We start from the raw sequence: 6,508 nt of genomic DNA, 5'->3' as shown, positions 1-6,508 counted from the left end.
CCTTTTGGCTAAGATCAAGTGTAGTATCTGTTCTTATCAGTTTAATATCTGATACGTCCCTTATCTGGGGACCATATATTAAATTGATTTTTGGAACAGGGAGATGGAATAGGGGCTTGCTCCGTCCACTCCACGCATCGACCCGGTATTGCAGTGCCTCTGGGAACGGTGCACTCCCCTTCTGGGGAATTTCAAAGTAGCAAAGAAAAGAAAAACGACGAAAGCTCCATCAGGCGGCGGCGGCGGCACAGCAGCACAGACAAGCATGCACGCACATGGAGAGAGAGGAGAGCTGCTTGCTCTACACCTCTCCTGTGTCTGTGTCTGTCTGTCGATACAGCTCACTCACTCACTCACTCACGCAATGTGCAGACAACTCAACAACAGCACGGGCATCATATCTGGGCCGTTTGGCTAAGATCAAGTGCACATCCGGGCTGCAACCAGATCAGGTGCTGCAGGCAAGGCAGCAACTTCATGAGAGATGCCCCTTGGCATTCATTCCTGAAGCAAACTGCTCAACCGGCGCACTCATTCTGATGCCTGCTCACTCGGCTGCTGCCTGCACCAAGCACAGAAGCAGAGTGAAGTGGAGCAGGCCGAAAGACCTTTTCTGTCCCGCCACACTCGCTCCACTTCTCAGGCTCAGGCTTCTCAGCTGCTCCTTGAAGCCAACGGAGGACGCGACGGACGGACGGACGGACGGACGGATGGACGGGCGGGCGAAGGAAGGAAGGAAGGAAGGAAGGAAGGAACGAACGATATCGAGTCACTGGCTCTGCTGCAATTTCACCAGCAGCCAGCCAGCCTGTCGGACAGGCAGGCTCGTTCAAGTGTGCCAGCAGCCAGGGCACGCGGACGGGAGGGAGGAAGGAAGGAAGGGAGGGAGGCATCCGATGGAGCCCGGCTACAGAGCAACGGGGCGCCGCCGCCGCCGGCACAACAGGGCCCGGTGCTCCTGCACCCTGCATCCTCCCCGCCTGCACCAGACTGCCAAGACTGCTGCTCTCCTGCCCAGACAGACAGACCAGCTACAAGCATCACCACCTAGCCATAGCATCAGCAAAACTCTGCCTACCTGCCCTGCCCTGGCCTGGCCTGGCCTCCTGGCCTCCTCTGATGCGTCTGCCTGCCCCAGGCCCAAAGCCCCGCCCACCGTTCAAGGTAAGGCAGAGGCACAACCCCCCACTCCACCCACTCAGACCTCCCCAATATACATCGGCAGTGCAGTGCATCTCTAGCCTCGCTCAGAATCACGTCCCAAACCCCAAGATCACTCAAACGTCTCATGCTTACACCTACCTACTCGGCGTCCAGCTTTGGCGCACGTCTCCACAATTGCCACATCCGTCCACGTGCCCCTGCTTCACGCACGGCACTGTGCCTCCCTCCGGCAGGCATTTCGCCGATCCGTTTCCTGTTTCACAACCAAGGCATAATCAGTACCCCTTTCCTTCCACGGCGCGCACACGCGCCCACCCACTCCACCACTGAGCCATGCCGGCCAAAAACGCACCTGCAGAGCAGTGGGGCACAGGGCCGCCGTCAGCCCGCGACACATTTCCCTCCTGCCGTGCCCTCCCTCCTGTTTCTACATCCGTGCACCCACCCCGCTGCAAAACCAGTCAGTCTGCTCAGGCGTCAGCACAGAGGCATAATGAAGGGCCTCGGCCCTTCTCCCTTTACTGCCCTCTGTACAGCTTGGCAGATCCCTCAGCACTCCGTGTGCACGTGTGTCTGTGACTCTGTGTGTGTGTGTGTGTGTGTGAGAGAGAGAGATTGAGTGAGTGAGTGAGTGAGTGAGTGAGTGAGTGAGTGAGTGAGAGAGAGAGAGACAGACCCTGCCAGATCCCTCAGCATTCCATGTGTGTTTGTGTCGGTGGGTGAGAGAGACAGAGACAGAGACAGAGAGACAGACAGACACACACACACACACACACACACACCCACCCACCTCCACACACCCCCGTGTGCACGTGTGTCTGTGACTCTGTGTGTGTGTGAGATTGAGTGAGAGAGAGAGACAGACCCTGCCAGATCCCTCAGCATTCCATGTGTGTTTGTGTCGGTGGGTGAGAGAGACAGAGACAGAGACAGACACAGAGAGACAGACACACACACACACACAAACACACACACACACCCACCCCCACACACCCCCGTGTGCACGTGTGTCTGTGACTCTGTGTGTGTGTGAGATTGAGTGAGTGAGAGAGAGAGACAGACCGACCCTGCCAGATCCCTCAGCATTCCATGTGTGTTTGTGTCGGTGGGTGAGAGAGACAGAGACAGACACAGAGAGACAGACAGACACACACACACACCCACCCACCCCCATCCACCCTGGTAAAAAAAGGTGGTGGGGGAGCAGGGGAGAAGACACCACTGTGTCCAATGATAGCCTGTGCAGACGCAAAGTCTACAGCTTCTGTGAGATGAAACAAACTCAAGCCACTCAACAATTGTAATTCCACACACATCAAAATAAAGGCACAGAGGTGTGAATGGCTGCACTTCAGCCTTCGGCTTGGAGAGCACACCCATTGTTTCTCCTCAGGCACACCTGTAGCTGACATCTTCCTATTCCCAAGCTTGCCAGGAGGCTTTTCTGCCCGCGGACTTTGGCCACGTCCACAAACCTCGTAACCGGTCTTGAGCGGCGCACGTGGCCTCTGCCTTTGTCGCCCGGTGCAGTCCCATCCGCTCGCTCCCTCCCGGAGAGGGCAGAGCCTCCGAAGGAGACCGTTCAGCTGGATGCGCCAGCCAGCTGGGGCACGCAAAGCCGAGAGGCGCGCTCTCTTTGCCGAGTGCAGGGACGCCCTTGAAGGGCCGAGCGGCCTGCTCCCACTCCCCCTGCAGACTTTTGTGCAGACAGGACAGCGTGACCAGCCTCCCACGACCAGGAGAGCAGTGCAAGTTGAGCCAGCCTCTGAGACCGACCTGGGAGCCAGCCGAGGAAGCCGGCAGCCTTGACGTAGGCAGTGTGCCAGTGACGTAGGCGCCCGTAGGTACGGCCCCACTCCCAGATGATTGGTGGATCACTGGCAGCTTTACATAGCCTCTGACAAGTTGCACTCAGGACGGACCAGGTAGGCAACAGCTGTCCAGCACACCCACCGATCCCAGACAACCTAGGGGAGAGCTGCCAGCGGGCCAGGGCAGCAAGGTCTTTGCCAGGCCTCCTGCTTCAATCTAAACACCAGAGGCTAGGCAGGATGTAGCCGACTCAAGAGGCCGCCTGCATCGCTTCTCGGCCTTTTGGCTAAGATCAAGTGTAGTATCTGTTCTTATCAGTTTAATATCTGATACGTCCCTTATCTGGGGACCATATATTAAATTGATTTTTGGAACAGGGAGATGGAATAGGGGCTTGCTCCGTCCACTCCACGCATCGACCCGGTATTGCAGTGCCTCTGGGAACGGTGCACTCCCCTTCTGGGGAATTTCAAAGTAGCAAAGAAAAGAAAAACGACGAAAGCTCCATCAGGCGGCGGCGGCGGCACAGCAGCACAGACAAGCATGCACGCACATGGAGAGAGAGGAGAGCTGCTTGCTCTACACCTCTCCTGTGTCTGTGTCTGTCTGTCGATACAGCTCACTCACTCACTCACTCACGCAATGTGCAGACAACTCAACAACAGCACGGGCATCATATCTGGGCCGTTTGGCTAAGATCAAGTGCACATCCGGGCTGCAACCAGATCAGGTGCTGCAGGCAAGGCAGCAACTTCATGAGAGATGCCCCTTGGCATTCATTCCTGAAGCAAACTGCTCAACCGGCGCACTCATTCTGATGCCTGCTCACTCGGCTGCTGCCTGCACCAAGCACAGAAGCAGAGTGAAGTGGAGCAGGCCGAAAGACCTTTTCTGTCCCGCCACACTCGCTCCACTTCTCAGGCTCAGGCTTCTCAGCTGCTCCTTGAAGCCAACGGAGGACGCGACGGACGGACGGACGGACGGATGGACGGGCGGGCGAAGGAAGGAAGGAAGGAAGGAAGGAAGGAAGGAAGGAAGGAAGGAACGAACGATATCGAGTCACTGGCTCTGCTGCAATTTCACCAGCAGCCAGCCAGCCTGTCGGACAGGCAGGCTCGTTCAAGTGTGCCAGCAGCCAGGGCACGCGGACGGGAGGGAGGAAGGAAGGAAGGGAGGGAGGCATCCGATGGAGCCCGGCTACAGAGCAACGGGGCGCCGCCGCCGCCGGCACAACAGGGCCCGGTGCTCCTGCACCCTGCATCCTCCCCGCCTGCACCAGACTGCCAAGACTGCTGCTCTCCTGCCCAGACAGACAGACCAGCTACAAGCATCACCACCTAGCCATAGCATCAGCAAAACTCTGCCTACCTGCCCTGCCCTGGCCTGGCCTGGCCTCCTGGCCTCCTCTGATGCGTCTGCCTGCCCCAGGCCCAAAGCCCCGCCCACCGTTCAAGGTAAGGCAGAGGCACAACCCCCCACTCCACCCACTCAGACCTCCCCAATATACATCGGCAGTGCAGTGCATCTCTAGCCTCGCTCAGAATCACGTCCCAAACCCCAAGATCACTCAAACGTCTCATGCTTACACCTACCTACTCGGCGTCCAGCTTTGGCGCACGTCTCCACAATTGCCACATCCGTCCACGTGCCCCTGCTTCACGCACGGCACTGTGCCTCCCTCCGGCAGGCATTTCGCCGATCCGTTTCCTGTTTCACAACCAAGGCATAATCAGTACCCCTTTCCTTCCACGGCGCGCACACGCGCCCACCCACTCCACCACTGAGCCATGCCGGCCAAAAACGCACCTGCAGAGCAGTGGGGCACAGGGCCGCCGTCAGCCCGCGACACATTTCCCTCCTGCCGTGCCCTCCCTCCTGTTTCTACATCCGTGCACCCACCCCGCTGCAAAACCAGTCAGTCTGCTCAGGCGTCAGCACAGAGGCATAATGAAGGGCCTCGGCCCTTCTCCCTTTACTGCCCTCTGTACAGCTTGGCAGATCCCTCAGCACTCCGTGTGCACGTGTGTCTGTGACTCTGTGTGTGTGTGTGTGTGTGTGAGAGAGAGAGATTGAGTGAGTGAGTGAGTGAGTGAGTGAGTGAGTGAGTGAGTGAGAGAGAGAGAGACAGACCCTGCCAGATCCCTCAGCATTCCATGTGTGTTTGTGTCGGTGGGTGAGAGAGACAGAGACAGAGACAGAGAGACAGACAGACACACACACACACACACACACACACCCACCCACCTCCACACACCCCCGTGTGCACGTGTGTCTGTGACTCTGTGTGTGTGTGAGATTGAGTGAGAGAGAGAGACAGACCCTGCCAGATCCCTCAGCATTCCATGTGTGTTTGTGTCGGTGGGTGAGAGAGACAGAGACAGAGACAGACACAGAGAGACAGACACACACACACACACAAACACACACACACACCCACCCCCACACACCCCCGTGTGCACGTGTGTCTGTGACTCTGTGTGTGTGTGAGATTGAGTGAGTGAGAGAGAGAGACAGACCGACCCTGCCAGATCCCTCAGCATTCCATGTGTGTTTGTGTCGGTGGGTGAGAGAGACAGAGACAGACACAGAGAGACAGACAGACACACACACACACCCACCCACCCCCATCCACCCTGGTAAAAAAAGGTGGTGGGGGAGCAGGGGAGAAGACACCACTGTGTCCAATGATAGCCTGTGCAGACGCAAAGTCTACAGCTTCTGTGAGATGAAACAAACTCAAGCCACTCAACAATTGTAATTCCACACACATCAAAATAAAGGCACAGAGGTGTGAATGGCTGCACTTCAGCCTTCGGCTTGGAGAGCACACCCATTGTTTCTCCTCAGGCACACCTGTAGCTGACATCTTCCTATTCCCAAGCTTGCCAGGAGGCTTTTCTGCCCGCGGACTTTGGCCACGTCCACAAACCTCGTAACCGGTCTTGAGCGGCGCACGTGGCCTCTGCCTTTGTCGCCCGGTGCAGTCCCATCCGCTCGCTCCCTCCCGGAGAGGGCAGAGCCTCCGAAGGAGACCGTTCAGCTGGATGCGCCAGCCAGCTGGGGCACGCAAAGCCGAGAGGCGCGCTCTCTTTGCCGAGTGCAGGGACGCCCTTGAAGGGCCGAGCGGCCTGCTCCCACTCCCCCTGCAGACTTTTGTGCAGACAGGACAGCGTGACCAGCCTCCCACGACCAGGAGAGCAGTGCAAGTTGAGCCAGCCTCTGAGACCGACCTGGGAGCCAGCCGAGGAAGCCGGCAGCCTTGACGTAGGCAGTGTGCCAGTGACGTAGGCGCCCGTAGGTACGGCCCCACTCCCAGATGATTGGTGGATCACTGGCAGCTTTACATAGCCTCTGACAAGTTGCACTCAGGACGGACCAGGTAGGCAACAGCTGTCCAGCACACCCACCGATCCCAGACAACCTAGGGGAGAGCTGCCAGCGGGCCAGGGCAGCAAGGTCTTTGCCAGGCCTCCTGCTTCAATCTAAACACCAGAGGCTAGGCAGGATGTAGCCGACTCAAGAGGCCGCCTGC

General features: G+C 58.0%; 1 non-coding gene and 1 pseudogene across 1 annotated transcript; both read left to right on the top strand.

The window, feature by feature from the left end:
- LOC140192185 (U2 spliceosomal RNA) lies at positions 1–179 on the top strand (annotated as a pseudogene; the record flags this gene model as incomplete).
- A 3,063-nt stretch (positions 180–3,242) lies between these two features.
- Positions 3,243–3,433, top strand: LOC140192181 (U2 spliceosomal RNA). The gene has a single exon (XR_011884135.1). It is a non-coding gene; the product is annotated as a U2 spliceosomal RNA (small nuclear RNA).
- Positions 3,434–6,508: the final 3,075 nt, after the last annotated feature.

The sequence above is a fragment of the Mobula birostris genome, assembly GCF_030028105.1.
Source record: "Mobula birostris isolate sMobBir1 chromosome 11 unlocalized genomic scaffold, sMobBir1.hap1 SUPER_11_unloc_2, whole genome shotgun sequence".
Classification (NCBI taxonomy): domain Eukaryota; kingdom Metazoa; phylum Chordata; class Chondrichthyes; order Myliobatiformes; family Myliobatidae; genus Mobula; species Mobula birostris.
The sequence above is the reverse complement of the archived record's forward strand: the minus strand, read 5'-3'. Positions and strand labels throughout refer to the sequence as shown.